The sequence below is a fragment of the Aphelocoma coerulescens genome, chromosome 6 (genome assembly GCF_041296385.1).
Source record: "Aphelocoma coerulescens isolate FSJ_1873_10779 chromosome 6, UR_Acoe_1.0, whole genome shotgun sequence".
Taxonomy (NCBI): Eukaryota; Metazoa; Chordata; class Aves; order Passeriformes; family Corvidae; genus Aphelocoma; species Aphelocoma coerulescens.
Window position 1 is genome coordinate 16,597,499 of NC_091020.1, and position 24,853 is coordinate 16,622,351.

The window sequence follows — 24,853 nt, forward strand, 5'->3', positions numbered from 1 at the left end:
TTCTATTGGTGCCAAGAAGGGATGTGGGACTCTGAGGCGAGGACAGAGCACGCCAGCAGTTTGGATTGGTTCAGGCTGTGTTAAAAGTACAGCCTGATGATGCTGTTCTATGACAGTTTCTGTGAAACTGCAGCTTAAAAACATGATCATTCTCCAGATCCCGACAGTGAGAGGAGGTGAGGACAAAGAAACCAAACAGCTGTCCTGGGGCACAGAGATGTCTGATCCATAACTAGAACTGAGATGATGGGTTCTTACGTCAGACTGTAATCACAGGTATCACCAGGATATAAGCAGCTATTTGCTGCTCTTCTGGGGACAATCAATCTGGATAGCTTTGTTCAAGTTAAGAAATACCAAGTGTCTGCTCAAGAGAAAAGGTAAATAAATGCTGGTTGTGCTGCAGTAGAGGTCTGGACAGATTCTTACCTCATTGACTGTGATGCATGCCTGGGTAGGCCTTCTACCCAGTGTAATTGATACCAGGGTATCTTGTGAAATTAAGATTTTCTAGAGCTTGAGGCGGAGAGAAGAGCAAGTGGCAAGGATATCAACCCTGTTTATACATCTCTAGATTTCTAAAGAAGCAGATTTTTGTGTATGTGACTTTATTTACTTGGACTGGCTTTGAGACTGAGTTTCTTCCCTCAGCAAAGTTCAGAAGGAGCTCTGCTTTTATTGCTCCCCTGAAGCCTGTGCCCATGGAAATAACACAATATGGTTGATTTACTTTGCATAAACTCCAGCATGGCTGAATCCAAGGAACAGGTAATCTCATTCTGTAACTGTTGTCATCTGAAATCCAAGATTCCAGTGGAGAATAGTGGTGGAGAAAGATCACTGAAAAAGAAGAGTAATTTGCACTTAAAAATACCCAGCATATGCTTTCTCAGAAGCATGCTGTGATGTGATATATATTAAACTAAGTTAACATTAGTGGCCACAGAGCACTCCTAATGAACAGGAGATATCCTTTGAAAGGCGTTTGTTCACCATTTTTTCAATATCTTCTCTTGGGGGTTCCACAAGCACTGACTTGGGCTTGTCACAATCTTGGTAAATTATTATCCTGATATTATTCTAAAGAGGTGGTGTGAGCATGGTGATAGCAGACAAAGCTCTTGGGAAGCTAGGATCCAGGGGAAGCCATTGAAAATCTCAACTTGGTTAAGAGCATCTGATTGTCCATAGAAGTCTGACATTGTACTAAATATGCATCAGCACTGTGTTACCAAGAATGCATCATGGGAAAGAGCACTGCCACAAAAATCTCTTTCCCAGTATTTCCTAGGATTCAGTTTGGCTGCATCTTGAACAAGATCACTGCAATGGCAACTGCTTGGTTTGTATGGCTTGGGTAGAGCTGGCTTTGGGAGATATCTGAGCTTTAATTTGCTCACTGCTCCAGACCTTGTGAAGTCTGGTAGAAGAAGAGGCTTTCTTCATCCTGTATTTAAAGAAGCCTCAGTGGGTTGCTCTAAAGAACAGCATCATCAGGCTTCAAGTTAATGAAACCATAGCAACATGCTGTGGGATGCAGCAGCTGACGGGCTCTATATCAAGGGTGGTTCAGTCTCCGTGAAAGTGAGAGTAAGCCTCCAATACTTGATTTTAAAGAACTCCTACAAGTTTGGTTTGCTCTCTGCATTTAACAGTGAGTGGTCTAGGGCATAAATAAACTGTTTCATCTACCTGAAGCTAGATCTACTTGCTTTAATATAACTGTGAGGAACTCTGTCTTCACAGAGGAACTAAGCATAATCTGAAACCAGTTGTCTGTCTATAAGCATACACAAAATCACAACAAGCAAGACATGCTGATTATTGGCTAGAAAACACCAGGGAAAGTTAGGTGGCTCAAGGAGCAGCAGGCATGTTATTCTCTGTAATGAGGGAATTTATTTTCCAGTCTGGTTTGACCTCAGATTGTATTGTTCATTTCCTTATCAGAATTGGTGATCTATAAGCCTAGGACATCATCTTTTAAATAATGCCTGTATCATTTATCACAGTTTTTCTCTCCATCTCTGGTATTGTGAAACCCTTCAATTCAACAGAACTTAAATTGCTGAGGTCAACCTCTTTGGTTGGTTGAAGTGCTGCCCTTAAGAAGCCATTTGCAATGCCCCAAACACTTACTGATGCTCTACAAAACCAAATTACAAGCAGTGTGTATTCCTGAGCATTATTAACTTCAAGTATTTCTGGCTCATAGGAAATCTTAGCTCAAGTCTATCCCAATTCAGAATAAAACCAGTGTTTGCAGTTATCTGCAAATCAGAAATTTTTACGTAACCCCTTGGAAATGGCAATTGCTACATGAAATAATTTATTTCCTTATTACACAATGAAGGGTTGAGCAAGCCAGAACAACTGATTAGAACTGGGAAGCTTTGAGATTCCCAGCCCAGAGCTTCTGCTTTGTGAGGAGGACTACTGGAAGCCCAGAAGGTCTGTGCTTTGCCTTGAGTTCTCTAGGTTCTAGGTTACCTTGGACAAGAAGAGTAAGGGCCTTTACTGCCTGTACTCCTGGTTAGTGCACTAAATTACTGGATTAATCAGACTAGACTAGAAATTAGAGTAGATAGGGCTTGAGCTAACTTGATTTCTTTTTAATTTTTTGACCAGGTCTACCAGTGAGGTCCTGCCTGCTTGTAGTCTTCTAGCAACTGGCAAAACAAAGAACTGTGTGTATATAGAACTGTAACAGGATGTGTTTTTACCTGAAGAGGTACTTGGGTTTCTCAGTCCTGAGACTGGGCTGAAATTTAGCACAGAGAAGTGCACTGGCAACTAGAGAAGAATTAAATACAGCAATGCACCTTACTTGGGATGCACGCTTGCACTGGGAATATGTGATCCTGTTCTACTCTCAGTTTTTGGTGTGTGGGTCAGGAGTGAGGAGGGTGAGAACACTGATGCATAAACAAATATAAGGGTTGCAGCTCATAGCAAGGCAGGGTGTGCTTAAAATGTCTAATATGACACAGATTAAACCAATTTGTTTTTCCATTAAAGAGAAGCTAATAATGTGCTTATAAGCATTTTTTCTGACTAATTTCACGCAGTTTATGTCTGTAGAGTGGGAGATACCTGCATAAGGTTATATATTGTGTTGTGAATAGAACAATGTGTTTTAGGGTAGTGAAATACTTAGTGCACTGCCAAGTGTTCTTGGTCAGTCAGGTTTCAGCTGGTTTTGGTTCATTTAAGACATGCCTATTGTATGAAAACTGGTTGTGATTTGGTTTCCTAAACCTTACTTCTGAAGTATTGTGCTCCAGTATAAGGATTTTTGAAGGCCTGGGTTCATTTATCTGCATCTTCTAAAGCATTGGTGTCAAGCTGTTCAACATGTTCCTTGAGCACAAATGTAGTCAAAAGTGTACAAGTGTTCTTTATGCAACATTGCAAGAGTGTTTCCATTAAAAGCTATTGTAACTCCACCGGCCTATGTGAATCAGCAGGATTAGTCAGCTGGTGGCATTACATGGAATAAAAAAGCTGGTTTTTACTTAGGAGGAACTTGTCTTGAAATTTTTTGCACTTTTTTTTGGATGGCATTGTTTATGTTGCATTTTAAGAGATTGTTGTGTTTTACTGACATTTCCTGTTTTCAGTTTTGCTGATGAGCTACAGTGTCATTTCTGTCCCACAGGGAGGACAGAAAGGAGTTCATCTTCCTTTATGTTGTAAGTAAATGGTCTCATGTGGTAGGACTTTTAAGTGCCTGTTATTTGTAGCAGGAAAATAATGAGGGTTTTATATCAGCTCTCTAGTTGCCTGTCTATATGACTGAATGAGTTGAAGTTGATGACTTTGCATTGTAGTAATTTTAAGAACTTTATTTGGGCAAGTGACTTTCTTTCTTGGGGTTCCTGACATCTGGAAACTATATGCAAAGCAAGCAAGTGAATATGAACTGCCACGTTTGGTTGGGTTTGGTTTACAGGCCAGTCAGTAATTCATATTTACAATTCCTTCTCAACTATTACAAGGGATGGCAAGATAACTCTGCACCATAAAAGTGTCTTCCCAAAGAAATAAAACAACTCCATTACTAAATGTACCAAAACTAATAGTAAATAACACATTCCCCTGTATGTCGTCTGTGACCTTTTCAAACCGAGCAATGCAGCTTGAGGATTGGCTCCATGAACATCTGCAGAATTGATAGATCCACCCTCAATCCAAACATGTCTGGGTGGTTCTCCTGTCCTCAGAGGAGGGGAACCAATTCTAGGAGCACACTCCCTAGCCTGTTACACAACTCAAGCATGCAGGCACTCAAATAGGTGATCTTGATGTTTTCAGCTCCCTAAAGAGACTGACCTTTTTGCCTCCACTTTCAGGAACTCTGCTTGCCTTCTCTGTGTGTCAGGAAGGGCAATGGGAGTGGCTTCTAATCTCTCTGTAAAGCAATGTGGAACACCCTAGTGTGTGGCATTGTTGAGGCCCCACAAGAAGGGACTTCTTGGAGCAGACAGTGGCAGGGCAGAGCTGACAGATGTAATGATGAGCCAGAGGCACTGCAAGGTTCAATGCTCAGCTTAGGAAGAGCCTTTTAAGTTGTGTTTTATGTGTGTGAGGCTATGCTATTTATCCACGTTTTATAGGGCTTGTTTTTACCTATAGCAAGCACTGTTAGCAATATTTAGACAGATCTTCAAAGCATCATCAGATGTTTGAGACCAACAGTCAGCCTCAGTTTTGTTGAGACGGTAATTTATACTAAGAAAAATCAATACATGAGGGCTTTTACAGCAGAGGACACAGCTGTACAATAGAAAAGTAGGATGTTGGAGTCTGTTGACTTCATATATACAATGCCATTGATTTGAAGAGGTATATTGTAATTTTGATTCCTAGAAGGCCATTTCTCTTCTTAGTATGGAGAAGGGACAAAATGGTTTCCTGGAGAGCTAGGGGCTTGCAGCAAGCTGGGAATTGGAGTGTGTCCAGTATAATGGATAATAGAGGTAGCTGTGGTGGTACTAGTGTAAAGACATCAAAATTCTGGGGATTTGGCTGTGAAGGATCTGAATATATCTCTTGAGAAATATCTGAATATATCTCTTCTTGGTTTCAGTGGAGACTCAGGTGCTGAGGAAAAAGGAAGAGACTAAGAAAAGAGATGGAAAAACTTGTAAGCAAGATTGCTTGTGTTGGATTCTGGATGAACAGCAAGATCCAGTTTCCACTGCTGTTGGGACTTTTTAAACAGCAAGAAGATAAATCTGTGAAGAAGGAAATATACAAATCTACAAGATGGAGGTATATGAGAATCCTTGACATAACTTAGAAACACGAAGTTGGTCTTAGTGTATCTATTTGATAAATCATCTATTAGAGTTCTTGCTGCTCCTCAGAAAATTCTGCAGACTTGTAAACCAGCTGTTTATTTCCTTCAGTCCTAATCTTATGTTTGCAAGAAAAAGTGTTTGGAAGCTTGAACTTAGGCTGAATCATCTTTCCATTCCTTCAAATTGTGGTCACAGAAGCTGGTTCTGATGCTCATTACTAGTTAACCATGATATCTGAACTGCTGAATTGGTCTGCAATTTGTTCTGTTACTGGGTACTGTTAGACTGGATAAAGGAAAAGTCCAGCAAAATAATAACAATTATGTTGGTGTAAATATGTAGGTCCAACCACCAATTTCTTGTGATAGTATTGTAACTGTATGTTTTCCTTTTCTGCCTACAAAATGTGACAAATGCTTTCTTCTTCCCATCATATATAAAATTCTATGCTCTTTAGGATGGTGACTTTTCCATTCGTAACATTCAGATGACCCCTTGTGTCCCTTAAACACACCAATGCTGTTACCAAGAAAATGTTATGAAGCCTTTGGCCACTGGCTTATTTTCCAAGCCAAGCAGAATGGTCAAAGTCTGCACTCAAGGGACCATATACTAAATGAAGTCTTGGTGTAAACCAGTTATTTCATGGTATTCTTGACATCACCTGTTCATCTTGACATCATGATGTTTCAGGTGGTTTTTGGGTTGTTTTTCTTTTTTGCAGCAATCTAATTTTGAAGGGTGGGAAGAAGGATGTTCTCTTTATTGTGTGCTTCTTCATGGAGTATTCTGTTGCATTAACAAGTTAAAAAAAGAAAAATAGGAAAAATGAAGAGCCTATCTGGCCTAGCTCAAATGCAATATTCTGGAAATAAAATTTTCACTGGCAGAATTAACAGCCTTCCAAAAGATAACTATTACATGGCATATACAGTTTTGTTTTGACATTGTATATGTCTAGCATTATATATTTATCTGAAAGATAATTGATGAAATTAAAGTAGCTCAAAACCACTTTCAGCTGAAAAAACACAGCGTTTATACAGTATAATCCTTGGGAAGCTTTGATTTGTGTCTTTTGGATCAAATTGCTTTTCAAAGTTGGAGATGACTTTTGAATTTTGGATCGTCTTTCATGAGTTGAACATATGATCAAAAGGGCAAATTTGGCACCTAGGTTCCCTGTGTCTGCTGATTCAGAAAATATTTGTAGGAGTTCTTCTAAGAATCAATTCAGTATAATTTTTGGAAAATAACAATATACGTTAATAGAGTGTTATGCAATGAGTGATTCTGCAGTAGACTCCTCTGTGTCCCCAGAAATGAGTTTCCGTGCAATTGTCTGTGTGCTAAAGCAACTGCCTGGAGAGGGAATTGGGTAAGTATTCTCTGTCATGACACCTGTCTGAAGAAGGTCCTAGAGAGCTGTGGTGAGATGTGGAATGCCTCCAGTATGAATACCAGTAGACACTGCAAAGCTGGTGGGGCCCACTGCCAAGAACTGCACAGTTAGGTGTGTACTGCTGAGCACAAAATTCTTCAGAAAATCAAAGCAACAGCCACATAATGGAAAACTACTAAATAAGTGCACTGCAGAGCACACAAGGGTACAACTTTGAATCTAGCCCTTCCCTTCATTCCTCATTTAATCTTCCCTTAGGGTGAGTACCAGTAAAGATCAGTTTAAGTCATGAGTCCTAAATTTGTCAAAAGTACTTGAATATTTGTTCAGTAAATACAGGTCACCTGGAAGACAGAGAAGATGGTTTGTGATGGGCAAGTGAGAGATCATACTGTGTAATACTGTCATGCAGTTCATGGTATTTGAGGTTGTTGACCTTTCTCTTTTGGCAGTGCAGAATATTTTTCAAAACAGGCACAAACCAGTAAGTTCCGACTTGAGAACTCTGAGCTGTGAATTCATTCCTAGCAAGGGTTAGGATTTAAAGCATGAATCCTTAAATTTCTTGAGATGCAATGCCTTATTCTTCCCACACAAAGTGGTGTTATACTCTTGTAGTGAATTAAAATTATCTGGACAGAATGCTATTTTATGTATTTAAATTTTTTGAGTTCTAAAGTTTATTGCTAATTTAATAAATTGTCTTTTTCTTTCCTCCCCAATTACCATCACATTTCCCCGTCCCCCTCTCTCCCCCCCCCCCCCCCCCCCCCAACATTCACATTTTATTTTGATCATTATTTGCCTCAATCTCTAGGTATGATTCTGGAAACACTAAATATAACAGATTACACTACTAAACTCTGTAACAAAACTTTTCCCACTCCAGTTAGGTCTAAAACATGCAATGCAGTGGCCATAGCAAGCATCTTGCATGTTTGAGAACTACAGAATGGCATTTTGGTACCCTGGCTTACAGTAGGACCAGAAGTTAACTTTGTTGGAATAACTAACAACCAGTGGGACTGGAGATCCACATGGTAGTAATCTTTCTGTTTCTGAAGGTTATACTGACCTGGTGAAAGGCCTGGAGCACAAGTCTTATGAGGAGCAGATGAAGGAGCTGGGGCTGTTTAACCTGGAAAAAAGGATGCTCAGAGGAGACATTGCTCTCTACAGCTGCCTGAAAGGAAGCTGTAGTGAGGTGGGAGTCAGTTTCTTCTCCCAGGTAGCAAGCGACAGGGCAAGAGAAAATGGCCTCAAGTTGCACCAGGGAAGGTTTAGATTGGATATTAGGAAAAATTTCTTCACTTAAAAGGTGGTCAAGCATTGGAACATGCTGCCCTTGGAAATCAGCCAGAAGTGTTCAAAAGGCTTGTGGCACTTGGGGATACGGTTTAGTGTTGAACACATTGGTGCTGGGTTAATGGTTGGACTAGATCATCTTACACATGTTTTCCAACCTTCAAACCTATGATCCTGTAAGTTTTTGCATGCTGCATTTGCTGAAAAGGTAACAGTGTTCCCAGAGAGGCAATAGTTTCATGCTTCCTAAGATGTGGAAGACCTGTGTACAGCCTCCTTTCATGAGATAACATAGAAGCAGAAAGAAGATGGTTTTCAGTGTTTATTTGCTGCTTTATGTCAGTGGTTTGTTTGGTAGCGTAGTGAGTTACAGGGCACGAGACCAGAATGTTCTCTGCTGCTTCCTGGAAACCTGATAGCCTATATTGTTAACTTTCTCGTGCTTGATTCCTTCTTTACTATGTTGAGTTTTTTAAACTGTTAATTCCTTTGCATTCTGCCAGCAGATGATATGTTCCTCCAGGCAGTTAAGAGAATAATCTGTAAGTATTGTGGTTTTGGCTAGTGTACCAGGAATGCTGGCTCAGGCCAGGCTGCTCAGATGGGCATTCCTGGGACTGCAGAGCACTTGTTATAAGTGAAGTCGAAGGACAGTAGCTAGAGATCTGGAAGTGCTTCCCCTCCATGCATTTATAAGGTAGTGTCAATGCAGAGAATAAGAGACCCCAGTTACCAGCTCAGTATGAGCTGACCTTTTTTTGGAGGAAGTAGTGTGTGTGTTGTTGGATGGAGCTGTCTTTATGGAAATGAAGGAAGACTTTTACAGAAGACTTCAGGAAACATCCAAGCAAACCCAGAGTAGCACATTCACTAAGTGTTCACCAGATTTTTCTAAGGTCTTTTTAGAAGACAGTTTCAGTGACCTGCATGTGCTGCCCAAAAGGAGCTGGAAACCATGTGGCATCAGTACATATCTGCACTGTTCTTCTGCAGGTCCAGTGTGAAGAAGGTGGTTATCTGGGGTAGTTGATAATGGCATGATCTTAAGAAAGATCCTGAACTGCCAAGATGTACTGCCGAAGTAACTTAAGTGGTATTTTGTTCTTGCTTTTTCTTTTAATTTCTTTTACCTTTATAGTTTCCCTCATTGACCTTATCCCAAGACAGCAGGGGAAAGGAATGAGAAAGAAACATAGAAATAGAGGCTAGTAGGCACTGAATGCTGAATGGTGTTGCCTTACAGATATCTATGCTTGCTTAGCATAGTCTGAAATTTGGAAGAGTGCTGTATTCTTTGTAGTTTGGGGGGGTTTATCTTACACCTTGCATAGGATTGATTGTACATAATGTGACATTCGGGTACTACAATTTAAGGAAACTCTGGTAGAGTGATGATTCTACTTATGAGCTACCAGGGTCCTACAAGTTTGGGTTTTTTCTATTTAACACTTCCCAGAAGTCTGTTGAATCCTTTTAGAAATTGAATTATTTTTTAAAAAGTCATACTATTTGTGGATTTTTTTTAATCTTCCACCTCTCCCTTTTTAGAAAAGGGAAAGTATCTGGGAATATTGAGAACACTTATTACATTTAATTACTGGTATTTAAAATTTCCAATTCCCAGAAATAAATGATGCTTCCAAACTTGTCATGCAGCATGTATTTCAACTGCTGGTGAGCACAAAGTTGCCTGGTTGCCTTATAACAGAGAAGACCTTCTATTTTGTGATTTTTACTGTTACTAGGGCCTCAAGTATTTTTCACAGATTGATGAGTCTACAGAGTACTAAATTACCAGTTTTCTTTTTCTTTCAATGATCAAATGCTTGTCTTCAATGGGTGATTGTATGTTGAGAAGAAAATTGAAGGGGAAAGGAGGGGGAATATCAACTGAAAATATTTGCTGTGAAACATCCAAAATTATACCAAGACTTAGTAATTTACTGTCCATTTTAAATTATAAATGCCATTATTTTTCTAATGCAGTTGATCAGGTGCTAAAGCATTGTCTTGCTGTGTCTGCTGGCAACTGTTGAATAATATCACAATACAAAAGCACAGATTAGTGGCTGGGACAACAAAATTGATTTGCAAATTCTATAGCTCTGTTGTAAACCTATCTGTGGAATCTTTTTCCTTTTTTTTCCTCTCTGGTTCTTCAGAACATTTTTCCCATTTCTGCAGTGTGACTTAGTATTTAAAGGACTGATATTGCATGGAAAAATATGAGCATAGAGATGTTGCTTTTGGAAAGAAATTGTAGTTGAAATTGGAGAGGCTTTGAACTAAAAGAGCTATGGAAGACTAGGATGGAACAGAAGTACTGAACCTTGGATTTGTTAATGCAGTTTCTATTCCATGAAAACAGAGCTGTCCCAGAAACCAAGCTACTGTTTTGAACAGACTTCACAATGGGTCCCTATAGTTTTTTGCTTGCCTGCAAGAAAAGCCCTGTATTTTAAGGGATATTTCTTATTCATGTGCTACGTTAATTATTTAGATGTTCAGTAGCTTACACTCTGCAAGCTAAGAAATGCAGTTATTGAATACACTCTCTTCTTGGTGTGAATTTCCACCTGAAAAGGCTCATGTTTGATCTTAGAAGAATTGTGCTAGGTCAAGTATTCCTCTTATATTGTCTAAAGGTTACACCTAAAATAGTAGAAATTGTGTTTGGGTAATAAATCATGGATATAATTCAGACTTTTCCATTGAAATTACAGGCCAGGGCAATATTATGTCTTGTACTTGTGACCCAGACAAAAAAAATTACATACTGTGTACGAACTTCTAAAAAGGCTCTTTGATGAGATTGTAAACAGCATATAGGCACTGGTAAGTCTTTAATCTTTCAGCTGATATTATGTTCAGGATAACAGAGCTTGTTGGAGGCAGGGTTTTGCAGTAACTCATATGACTGGGCCAGAGTTTCTAAGTAGAAGTCTTGTGGAGATCCTTGGCTGGATCTAGAGGCTATCCCAGAGGAAAACTTTACCTCTGGGGAACTTGTTGGTGTCATGCTGATAATAAATAGCCTGAGGAAAAGGTTCAGAGTTAAGTGGTAAAACTGAAAAATGAAATGGCTTCCTCCAAAATTGAGCTGAGAACACTCACAGAGACATGACTTGTATAAGTTTCAGAATGATGTAAGTACCAAATACTAATAGCCTAAACACTTTCTGAATGTTGGGGCCTTTCTGAAGGCACTAGCCTGTGATGTCAAATTATACTTTGTTTTGCAGACTTTGAATTTGGAAATGATATACGTGTGTTATCTTCATCCCCTCTTCTCCCCCACATCCATGAGGATCTCTTAAACACTGTGTCTGAAGAGATTTTAAATGTTTGCTGCTGATTGGAAAAATTCTTGTACATGGAATAAGGACTCTCTATTTGCAGCTAAACTCTTAAGGATTACTGAAATTATAGACAAACTATAATTGTGGTACAAATAATAATTACTGGAAAAATGGAACAAGTTCTAATTTTAAGACTGCTAAATATTCAGAGCTGTTAAATATTGTTTTATTCAAGTCTGAGCCTCAAATTAACTTCTTTTAATTTAAGCAGCGTTATGGAATTGATTATAATATTTTTGAACATTAAAACTGGTACGTTTTAATAGTTCAAAATAATTTATAGCTGGAAGCAGATAAAGACATTTGAATGGGGAGAATAACCACATTCCTTAAAGGGAGTACACTTGCCATAAAATATCCCTTAAGAGACAGGTAGCACCTTTTATTTTTAAAGGAACATTCTAGTACTAGAACAACTTCTAGCAACTGACCTTGGTATGGAGCCAGGCCTTGGTGAGCTCTGCGCATCCTTTGCTGTTCTGTTTTCTGTCCCAAGCTTCTATAACCCATGGCATCCCTAGCTGGGAGCTGGAGCCTCAGCAGGTTGTTGTGAGGTGCGGGCAAGTCCTGCCCACTAATGCCTACGCAAGAAAAAATGTGTGGGGAAAGTAACACAAGGGACATTCTAGGCACTCAGTATCACAAACATTTAGCCTGTTTGCTTCTTTTAAATTGTACTTCAATGCATTACTAAAGTTCTGTTTAAAATATTTGGGTTTTCATATTTGTGTTTAAAAGAAGCAGTGTATAAAAATACAAAACCAAAGTAGTCCCTGCAATCCAGAAAATGGGACTTTATATCCCCAAACGCGGAATCAATTAGCCATAAATTGAAAGCTTATGGCATTTGCCAAATGTGATCTGTAGCATGAATTGGAATAAAAACCCTGTGGATTAACAATTCAGTTGCCATAGAAACTTCTGAAACTGGAACTGAAACTTGCTGAAGAACGCAGCTCATGACATTTTGGTACCTCTAAGCCTTTATATAATATCAGCTGTAACAATAGTTATGTGTATGATTTCTTTTTTTGGCCTCCTAATTCCCATGAGCACTGGAAATGGTTTCTTTATGGTTAACTCTGCAGTTGCTCTGGTTGTTCTTGCTGCTCAGGGTCACTACATAGAGGTGATCACTCCAACTCCCAATGCTGCAGGTATTATTTAGAGCATAACAGGCTGAAATTATGTATTTAGTATTTGCATCTAGGTGACTTGGTCACAGACCAATTTCAAGAATGTCATGTACCTAGCAGTTATAGTCCTATACATACTGTTAACTCTTTAAAAGCTGTGTATAGCTGCATTCACAAGCTTCCACAACCCAGCTCCTAGACTGGATCGAGAACAATCCTCCAATTCAAAGGGTAGTTGACAGCAGGTGGATCTTCCATTTCTAGTGTTTTAAATCTTGGTGCCTTCTCATTGCTCTCACCCCTGGGTTTGTTAGCTCAGAGCACCTGCAAATCAGACAGGTACAGCTTTTGAGAGAGACTACTATTATAGTCTGCAGAGAAACATGTTGGCGAAGTTGCAGTCAGCTTTTATATCAAGTCCACATTTATAACCACCAGTTGGATCATGTTAGGTGAACGAAAGGCTGCTCTACAACTCTGCACTGTTATATGCTCTCTGTTGCCTCTTTTGTCTTTAGAGCTGTTAGTCCAATACTTCCTGTGCTAGAATCACTTGAAATAGAGACCTTTGAAATTACTTACTGCAAGAGAAAATGTCAAATCCTTGTTCAACTGAAAGTGAAAGGACAAAAGACAAGGGTTTTAATCCACCCTTTAAAATATGCTAAAAATCAAGCAACAGACATCCTTAGCCATAACCTTGTTCAAAGTTGTATTCAGAACTTTTGTCCTGGAGAAAGCTGAGATTTGGCATGACAAGAGACCACAAAAATCTTTAAATGATGGCAAGACAGCCAGGCCTGTCTACTCCAGATAGCTTTTAAAGCCCCTATTAATTAATAGAAAAGCCTACACTGTTGACCTATTGGTTTGCTTAAACTTTAAGTGTTTGGATACCTAGGTATCTGGATGAGGCATCCATGAATTATTGAAGTCTCTGGGTAGTAGTTGCTAACTGAATCCCTCTTTAACTTTTAGCCTGCTATTTAACATTTGTTTACAAGTTCTCAGTGCTTTTTGCTTGAGCAAAATGTGATACATATACTCACTGCTATTAATCAATGCAGAATCATATTTGAAACAGTAGTGTCTTGTGCACCCTGACCCTTCAACCAAACTCTGACTACTCCATTTTCAACATTTTTATATCCTGTAAGATCAAGCACCTTGCTGCCATTTTCAATCTGTTCTTCTTGTAGGAGTGTTGTTTAGATGTTAACTATTTATAAGGGCCCTGCAATGTGCATTTTGGCTGTTCTTATCTCTTAGTGGAAACTGAGACTGGAGTATTATAAAAACATAACTGGTGCATGCAGTCTTGGGCTTCATGCCAAAATAAAGAAGGGATTGGAGGCAGGGGGAGGTAGGAGTGATGGGAATGGAAAAGGTCATGTTCTCATAAGAAGTGGCTGCAACTTGGCATAAATTTGGAAATCACATCTGTTTAATCTAGTGATGAATTTGGCATAAAGTAGTTGCCACTTCTCTTCAATCTAGAACTTCGTTTTGCAGCCCTTCTGAGTATCATGTGGAATTTTAATCTTGACCCAATATGTCTTGTTTCCTATTTCTCTGAAGTTCACAGATTAATAATGTTGGTTGGCTAGGTCAGGAAATTTGAAAATTTATTTGTGCATTTAAGGGGGCTGAAATCCTAAAGACTCCTAAAACATATGCAGTTATAGCATAGTCTTTACAAAGGAGTAAAATAACTGTAATTTTAAAAGTCATTGAAGCTGTAGTTAATGGATATAGTGGACAGAGATATCAGTCTTTTGAGGCCATAGGTCCATCTAGAACATGAATCCAAAAGAAAAAAAATGGGCTGTGCTATATAAATAGTTGATGCTGTTGAGTCTGATTCTTTATGGAGCCTTGCAGAAGACATGCAGTTTGCAGGAGTGAGACCTGGAATTTTGCTATTTTCATGGAACTGATAATCTGCATAGCAATAACACATAGTGAGCACTTCTGCTGCTGGAGTTAGCAAGTCTGGACTAGTTACTATTGTTGTGATATAGTGCTGCTGTATCAGCAGAAGATTCAAAAATCTTTATTTGTCTGTGGTTGGGTTTTGTTTGTTTGTTTGTTTTAAGCTGTTCAATTGACAGCCCAGCTAGTTACCATGCAATCGAAGGGAATGTAATTCCTTAGTACCTGAAAGCTAAAGAATTGTTTCTAGAGTTTATAAAGCCTGTTTATGGTTGAATCTTTAGCAGTAGTGGAATCAGGGCTGGGGGAGGGTGTGGAGAATTATGTAACTGCAAAACCAAATCTAATTGGAGTGATGTAATAAAATTATGAAATAGGCCAATGGAAAACTAGAGATAAAGAATGGCAGGAAACGTACACAAAACCTGATTCTGTGGAAGTCTTTTTCTACAGCCATCCTCTTTTGACAGCGTGTAAAGGGCCAGATCCTCAGCTGGTGTTAGTTATCCCTCAGCTGAGACAACAGAGCTGCACTGATTACCAGTTTAGGCTTTGACACAGCCTGGCTGACTTCCAGCTTGCACTTGGTCATCTGGTAATACCTATATGGGTGTAGGACATAAACATATGCATGGCAGAAACAGGAAAATGCTACAACCTTTTCTTTTGCAAGAATAAAGGCTGGCAAACACCTTCAAAGCACCCCCAATAACCAAACAAGCAACCCGCCTGACACCCCTTGAATCCTACTGTTTTCTGTTAGTTTTTATCCATGCAAACTTTTGCTTATAAGAACATTCCTAGAAAGAGAAGACTAAAATCTTTGCATGAAGTGCTTGCACCAGTACTTGTGCATAATCTTGTGTAGTGACTGTGATTTGAGTCATGCAGTGAGCCACAAATTGATACCATGTAGGATAGGGAAATGAACATGGATGGTGGGTGATGGGTGTAAAACAGCCTTGAGATAACTGGCATAAAACTCAATTTACTCATGCTTTTAGGAGTTCAAACAATGACTAAGGATCATAATTCTGAATTCGAAGTCTGGTCAAATATTTTTCTACCAAAAAAATAAGTAAATATTTGTTGAAGAGTTCTGTTTTCATGAGCAATTACATAATTGTTTTGCAAAATTTATTAGAATCATGACTTTGTAGAAGACCACAGCTTAAAATCTGTTTCAAAACAACTTTTGCAGATAGATTTTTACTCCAATAATGTTCCCAACATGGTTGGCTTTGCTTTCAGGAATGGTTCCTCTGAATTTAACAGGTTCATTTATGGAATAACGAATATAGGGTCTAATTCTGAGACTTCAGTAAGAAAATGTTTCAGATGCTATAGCTGAACACAGGTGTGCAACATCAGGTTGAGACAAGTGTTGCAGACATAAAGGGATGTGGATCTGCTGTGATCATTGCATCCTCTGTACTTAATACAATTTATTATAAACTCTCTTGGATCCATCCATGCTTTTAACATAAATCACCTTCCAACAGTAACATTACAGACTTGCTGCTACTTTGTCTTAGGATGTTGCTTCTCAAATTTAAGAATTGACCTTATTTTCTCTAAAGCTGAATATTAAGGTGCACAGATGTCTGTCTTTACCTGATCATAAAATATCTGTGCCCAAGAGTGGTGTAAAAGTTCTAAGAAAAATCTTTCTTATCTACTTCATTGAGATTCCCTGAATGTCATTTGTTAGCAACTTCTCGCACCTATGAATAGGAAGCCTGAAAACAGAGTCATGTGCTCAACTGCAGAGGAAAAAATTATTTCACAAGAGACACCCTGTGGAAAAATTGGTCTTTCTTGCACAAGTAGGTGTAAGTTTACCAGAAGAATTGATATGGGTGACTAAAAAGTCCATAGGCTTCCTACAGTGCTACCTGATACACACAAATTGGCAGTCACAGAACACTTTTACAGTCATGTTGTTGCATTGCTCCAGCATCTTCAAAGTGTATTGATCCAGCTCTGCTTATGGTTTTGCAATGTCATCCTTCTTTGCATGATCTTGGCCAAGTATGGCCAGCTGTGTAGGATGATACTTGTGTTGCCTAGTAACATCAATGCACGAAATAACTATCAGAATATTCGCTATAGGGAATACTTGCTTAAGGCCTACCAGATTCAGGGAACACTTAAAATGCATATTTTAAAAATACGTGACTACATTAACATGCTTACTCCTACCTAATGTGAGGTAATACTGAGATGCTGATAACACTGAGATTGGCCTGAGTATCTATAATATGCCCCTCAGACTGGCTCAGTGCCACTAGTCACTACATCATAATCTATAATATGAGTAAAAATGATGGCCATTTTTGATTTTACCTTTTATTTACAAAAGATGTTCAGTCAGCCCTATGGATGTGAATGTTTCACTGCTGTCTTCTAGAAATCACACAGTGCAATAGATAAAAAGTTTTCTTGCCTTTTGTAATGTTTCAAACAGCAATTCCATTGCCTGTTATATGTGTTTCTGAGCATTTGAAACATTGAAAAATGGTTCAAGAGTAAAATACTAAATATAAACTAACTTAGATAATAAGATTCCTTTTGTCTAGTAAGCCGTGATAATCACCATATACTCAAAATATATCTCTCAGGAAGAAAATTGACTTAAACATTTTGCCTTCCCTGAGTTAATAAGACCTGGCAAGTCATGAGTAACTGTGTTAAACTGCATTTGGGTAAAGCTTTCAAAGTTGACCATGCTGATTAATTTAAAGAAAAATTCAAACCAAAATGAAAGCCTTTTAGTGGTATGATGAAGACATAGTTGATAATTCAAAAGCTTAAGTAGAAAGTTTGAAGGGTAATGATGACTAGACAAAGTCACCGTATTAAAAAAAACACCCCACAACTATAACGCTGCACTGTTCATGGGGTTATGGAGTCAGTAATGTTTTCTAATTCTAATGCTCTTATCAGAACTGAATTTGTCCTGTTTGTAGCTATTCCATATCCTTCAGGGGGAATTATGAAGGTGGAGTCTCTGAAATAAGCCAGAACTTGGTTTCTATCTTGTTCATGCAGCTGAATTTACCCCTGATAACAAAAATCCCACAGTTGCTTTTCAGCTATATGTTGGGCTTCCTAGCAATTGCTATTACAAATATAATGAACTGAACATGACTTTCTCAGTAAGGCTCTGAAATCTGATGCAATTTGCATAATGAAATATGCTCGGGGTTCATGATTTTAGCTAAAGTTAGCATAGTGAAATATCTCACAAAGGAAAAGCAACCTAGGTGGCTCAGATTAAAGCACAGAGAGGTTGTTGTAGTAAATGGAGTTGGCAAATTTAAGCTGGAAATGATGGGTGAATGGTTAATGCTGTGGATAAGTGAATAATTGCAAAATGTGCCTAGAATGCAGTGGGCATCATGTAGTTTGATATCCTTATATCAAGACTGGCTTTCACACGAAAGTTTTCGAATAGTTAGTTGTTGTCTTCCTTCTTACAGGAAGTGCATGTTCTTGTGTTCCAGTCATGGAACACCGACCCTGGAAAACAGTGGTACTATTAGCATTAAGGGAGTAGAGAAGGTGAATCCTTTAAAGATTAAATATTGGCTCATGGTATACCAAAGCAATGTTGTGACTTGGCTCTGGTAATTTTTATTTACCTAAGTTGATGTTAGCCATGGAAAACTGTGCATTAGTCTTCCCATTCAGCTGTGTTTTTTGTCCCTGGCTACCTGGCCTGTGACCACCTGTAGGTATAGATGTTCTGCAGTTTGAAGCAGAGGAACTTAGTACACCTTTAGGGGATTGTTTAGTGTTCTTGTGTGACTTATATGCACTCTGTGAGTCTTGGCTGCCAGCTGTCAATAGTGGTTTTTAACCAAAATACAGATCAGAGGGATCAGAGTCCTAAAATGAGGAACATCATGGCCTGATGTAAACCCTTGCATGGGGGGAAAGCTGTCTAGGCAAGGCAAACTCAGTGCCAGCCTCAGACTTCACTGTAGTTGCATTTAGATGTGCATTGTGGAGAGGATGCAAGATGTTAGAGTAAGAGGTTTCCTTTTTCTGGCTCCAGTGGGAGCAGGCTGAACCCTCTGATAAGGATGTTGAACTGACTTCTAGCCTTCTCAAGCAGTGGATTCTGACTCTCAACCTCATTCAGACCTTTTTGACAAGTTCAGCCTGTTGAAACAGGAGATTACAGTTAGGCTACTGGAAGTAAGACTCCCTGTTGTCACTATGTTTTGACCACCACGAATTCTGTCCTGCATGGAGCACAAATCCACTTTTGTCTTGTCTTCTCTGAAGCAAGATTACCTTTGTTTCACCCTACAGGGAAGAACCTGGCTCTTTCAAATACCTGATGATAACACAGACTGTTTCCCTTACCCTTACTTTCAGCATCTTTGGCATTGTGTGCCATTCTCTACATGCTGTGCACATGGATTTATTAATGTACCGAAGATGCTAAATTTACTTGGGAAACTATTTTCATCCCAGGTCACAGTGCTGCTTTGATTTGCTGATGGGCCTCTGCATTTCTTTGCCAACATTCCTGCATGTTTCTGGTTCTTCTTTATTTATTTTTCTAATGCCCGTTTCCTCTCATTAATTACTCTAAACCTACACAAATGTGATTTACTCATATTACAAGAAATCTCTTACAGGGCATGTAACTTCCTGAATACTATAATATCTTAATTAGGCTATGTATTAAGTAGCAAAATGCTTGATTAGGTCACTTACTATTTCTGTCTGTTGCAAACTAGTATCTGCAAGCTTAACCCTAGAGGCTGATTCTGGCTAGTCATATAGTGCATAAATCATGAGTGGCCTTGAAGTAAGCAGTTTTGAAATACCTCAGTCTCTCATCCCTCCTGGGACTCTTCCCCAGAGGACAATTCAACACCTGGTTATTGGTTATGAAAAGACAGATGTATATAAGGTAGATACAATTGTCTCCTTCTTACTGAGCATAAAATGAGCTGGCTAGCTCTGATTTTTGAGAACCTGGTCTGGGACTAAAATAAGATTTGGCTTTTTTAGCATTAGGTGACAGAAATACATAAAGCAATCCCTGCAACAGAAATACATGTTGGTTATAATTAAGCATCATCTATATGTGTGTGGGGGAAGAGGACTGAAACTGGTGATTTAAGAGCAAATTCCTCCTACACTGCATCTCCTTGTGAGAACAGGAGTGAGCCTTGCTGCACTGCAGTACTTTTTACATCTCTTCTGTTTCTGAGAACCCAAAAAGTGGTCAGAAAACCAGTGAATGCCTAAAATAAGGGGGATTATAGGGAAGGAATCTAAAGCATATTTATTATGCTCAGTATATCTGTGTCAGTCTGTAAGGTTTGGGACAACTGTGTGTTGGGAGGATGGTCACTGGAATTTCAGGAACCAGCCCTTGTTGAAGAGGAAAGTGATTTTTCATGCCAAATTACATTTTCTGGTTATTACTCACTCAATCCTGTTTGAGGTTCATGCAAGCAAGTTTGGGAGTAAAACTCAGTTACTTTTGAAATGCCGGAAAAGCAGTTACTTTTAGAAGGCTGAAAGAGGAATATTGGGGGAAGGATCAATCTAATTGCCTGCATAACGCCTTCAGCACTGCTTTGGGTTGTACCTCCTGAGCTCTGTGCACAGCTGCTGAATATGTTCAGTACAGCTTTCAGGAACAGAGAATAATCACCTTCAGCAAATTTACTCAGGAGGAGCCTGTCTGCCAAGTGGAGCCACCTCCCTCCTTAGTTGTGTTTATAAAAACACTGTTTAAATGGGGAAAACAAGAGAAGAGCAAACAGATTCCTCAACCCACCCAGCACTTCTCTCTGCAGCACAGCCACTCCTCCTGTGTGGGATCCATCACATGACAGGGAAATGCTTCTGGAAGCTGTTATTTTAAAATATTGGCAGCACATCTTCGGGTGGGACTGCTCTATCTCGTATCTTCTTACATTCTCCTACCAGCTACTTCTCCTGTTTTATATGTTGCTCTGGCTGTATCAGCTGTAACAACATAATTCTTGTTTGTCCTCTGTGTGACTTTTTCATATGCTTCGAATGAGGGTTGTTCTGTGGGTGATGTGCCAAAGACTAGTCACCAGATCTGACACTTGTGTGTCTCTGGAACCCCAGTGAGGAAACAATAATCTCCAAAAGGCACAGATGGCTTTTGACACTGTATTGATGCACCTGCATAGGCCAGAGTGTGCTCAGATGTACAGAGAGGCAGTGCTACTCCAAACTCAGATGATCTGTGCAAGGCATGATAAATGTCCCTGCATGTCCTTGCTCCCTGGTGCAGTAGTGTAGCCTGAACTTCAGTCTGACTGGAGGTTCCTGCTGTGCATTTTACAGCAGCTTGCACTTAACTCTGAGCCTGGCTTCAGGAGATCCTGCCTTACAATATCCTTTCCATTCACTAGACAGCAACCTCCCTCCCTTTTATTGTTTGGGACAGTTGTGCGTGGGGAGTGCAAAGAAGTGATAAAGCATATGTAAGCCCTCACATTGTTTTTCCACCATCTTGCTGTTTTGAATGGTAGCTAATGATATTTGCAAACCTTCTTGCTGTTACACAGGTTTGTTCCATTCCAGTGAGGGACACCCTTTGCCTCTTGCTGGGTGTTCAGAAACAATGGACCAGTCACAAAAGGATTTTGCTTTAGCAGTTGTTTCCGTTGGCTGGGCTAGTCCTGAAAACTTCTCCTCCTGCTGTGTACAAAGAGTGCTTGAGCTGAGGGCTTTAATGTCTTGCATGGTCAAGGTTTTGTTTCAAAGGGTGTAGTAGTTTATTTTTGGAAGGAACTCTGAGGAGCGGCCACATAGCATTGAACTCTCCTATCCTGTTTATCACCTCCAAGTCCAGCTCTTCTCCCAAAATGGGTTTTCAAGATGCAGCACTGTGCTGAACTACAAGGTAAGATTTGGCAGTGAGTTTTCTGCTTTTGGCGAAGTATTAGTTGGCACAGGAGTTTGAAAATTGCTTGGGGATAAGCTACTTAGTCTAATTCACACCTAGAATAATCTCACACACTAGTGGAGTTCCTTTACAAGTGAATTTGTTCTCTTTTCCCCATATGTTATCTCAAATCTGCTGGAACACAACTGCCATAGCCACCATGGAAAGGCTCATTAAGTCAAGAAGGGCTAATACAAGCCTCAGCTGAAAATACTGTTTAAAAAGTTAAATTCTTGAATTTTCTTGTCCTATGTATCTTGTCCTGTTTTGCTTGTGCTCTTGAAAGAGTCCTGCAGAGGGCCTTTTCTGCATTGCAGGCACTGTACGAGAAGAAAGTAGAGGAAAAATTATCACTTAAGAGACTTGTCTAAGATAGATGGATGGAAACCAGCAATCCTAATTTGCAGAGTCTTGGAGTTCTGAATAATCTAATTTAGCTGTCTGAGAAGGATAATTTTGCTAGACTTCCAGTTGAGTGTTCCAGAAGCATTACTAGACTGCTGCAGAAGGATCTCTGATGTGCCTAAATGCATTACTTGTATAGTTGCTTGACTGAATGCTGATAAGCAAAGCTGCAGCAGCCCATGTACTTAGATCTGTTGACTTTAATGAGACATGAGGCTCTTCTTCTCAAGTGCCCTTCTTGAATTGGTGTCTGACTACTCCAGTACTTCCAAGGCAGTTGTATCCAAGTCAAGACTACTAAGAAAACTCAGACTGAGCAAAGCCTCACAACCAGACTTGGTTAAGGGGATGTGTTGAATGTTCATATTTAAGTGATGGGTGTGAGACAAGGAGGAAAGAAGATTGTAGTGTGTTCCCTATTGCTTAAATGCATCTTTAAAAACATTCCCAAAATCCCCTATCACATTGTCTAATTAATAATAATAGAGCAAGCCTTTTTGTGTCATCCATCCTACGGTAACAGGGCTCCTCTTTGTACAGGATGCTACAAATGCTTATCTACAGGATTTGAAATAGATTTTCCAATTTTAGAAGAAAACCATGAATTTAAATCATGTTCTGCTTCCCTTCTGCAGAAGATCTTGGCATGCACATCTCAAGTGGTAGTTGAGCAGAGAGCTCTGTGCCAGCCCCTGTAACAGTGAGCAGATTAGCAAGATTCTGAATTAATTGGAAACACCTTCCTGGAAGACTTGCATCATACAAGACTTGTTTTTTCAAGTGTAATTAAGCACTGAATATAGATAGAAATAGAGTTGGAGACAATGTTAGCGGGGTGCAGAGAACACACAAATTTCTCAGATTTTTGTGGCAAACTGTGCTAAACTTGTCCAAGGAAAATTTGTCAGCTCCTATCTTGTTCTAAAAGTTATAAAAAAGAATGGCTGACCCGTTATTCCAGAAGCTGGGAACAGAAAGATTGTTGCTGTCCAGGCCTTGCTAACTTTCCCAGCTGTATTTCCTGTAGCAGGAGCTGAGGAAGGAACAGCTGCAATTGTTTTATGCTGCAAAAGGATTCCCTCTCACAGGAAAAATCCCCAGCTGAGTGGATTCACTAGGTTTTGAGCCTGCTTAGTGCAGAGTGTCACATACAGGGCAGCTTTAACAGCTACAGAATTCAGTCTTTGAAAGATAACGGTAGATATAGAACAGATGATTTCTGAGAAGTGGTATTAGGATACCTTTTCTGATGTTTCTTTCTCATGGATTTCAGTGTATATTCTTGTGTGTTCTGTTAGGCACTGTGTATGTGACTTGCAGTTCTCTCAAGTTAACCCCTAACTGTGAGACTTCTGTGTCTTGTAAATCGTATCATCTCTGACAGTAATGCTCTACTATCCCCCAGTAAGGATTTATCCTCCTGAGCACTGTATGAATCTGTAAACTCTTCCTGAAGTTGTTAATCTAAATGTAAACAATCTCATTCCATAACCTAAAGTATTGCCTTTGCCTTCTCTAGGTCCTGTGTGACTGACTGTCTTATTCCAAACAGTGACACAAGTAGCTATCCACATGCACTACTTAAGTATTTCACCTTAGTCTCTCCTTCCATCAACCTCAGTGATCTCTTCTTTATTAAAAACAAATAGTATTGACTGTGTCTGTCTCACAAAGAATTAGAAAGACTTGTGGCAGAAACTAAATGCAGAAGCAGTTGCTGTTTCTTCAAGAGGATAGTTTTACTTGTTAGAAGCGAGAACCCTCTAGCAGTACCCCTACATCCTTGCTCTTTGGGTGCAGATCTTTGGGCTTAGAAATGTTTAGCAGTGGCTTGATACTAGGTTAGCAACCACTGTAATAAAAATAGGATATTTACACATATTGGAAAATGGTTTAACAAGTCCAGGGATTATAGAAGACTGGTCACAGCAACTGAAATATATTGTGCTAAGTGTTTTGATTTTAGTGTGTGTTTTGAACAAGGAACACTTTAATGAGTGTTTGAATACACACTATGTAGATAGAAATTATCATCAGTTTTCTGTTTCTTCTAATGAAATATTGTGGCATCTCTCCCAGCCAATACTGCAGGAGTTTCCTTTTCCTGCTGGAGGTTGTCTTGTTCCTTGAACAGCATTTACTTAAGCATAGAAAGTTCTTTCATGTTTCCGGAGAGCTTGCTTGGAAAGCAGTAGTAAAACCTCAGTGCAAACCACAAAATTATTGTGGTAGTAAATTGTAATATGATGCTCACACATTTTCTGGTATTTGATTCCTGTAAGCTTTTGTTATGAAACACTTAGTAATGTAGATCAATCCATGCTAGTGACAGCACATGTGGCTACAGAAAGTGCACAGTGGATGGAGTCCTGATGACAGCACTAGCAGTTACTTGAAACTGTACTGGCCTTGCACAATGTTTCTGGTGGCTTCATTTGAGAGATGCTTGTTCCAGGCCAGGTCCAACATGAAGGTCATTAGGACAGTAATATGCATCCCTTTCTGCTTGTGAGCTATGGAAGAGAAATGAGCATGGGGCAAAGGGACTTGCCTATAACTAAAATGCAAGTGACAACAGGGAAGTACAGTACATGGTGATGGGAGGAATGCAGTGAATCACCACTCCTGCTAGCTTATCCACAAGATTCTTCATGAGTGGAAGGGAGCAGATGGCATTGCTACAGAAACACTGCCCCATTCCCAGAGCAGGGCAGCTGAAGCAGAATGAGGCAACGTTTGGCTAATGCTGCTGCAGGGGCACACACCAACAGTACAGGCAAGCTCCCAGCACACCCATTAGAAAGGCAGGCAAGTATTGCTTTTGCAGCCTTTATTTTGAGCTGTGTCTGTGCTAGCAAAAGAGAAGGCCTTGTTTCTCTTTTAAAATAGCCCAGCTAGGACACCAGGAGTTATCACCAGGGTATCTAACATAATTTTCATATCAGTGTTGCTAAAGGCAACACAGGACAAATTGCCTGCGGTTTGAACTCTTATCATTGTTGAGCAGACCCAGGGTCATCTTTGCTGGGGAAAGTAATTCCCTGCAGCCTCCTGGG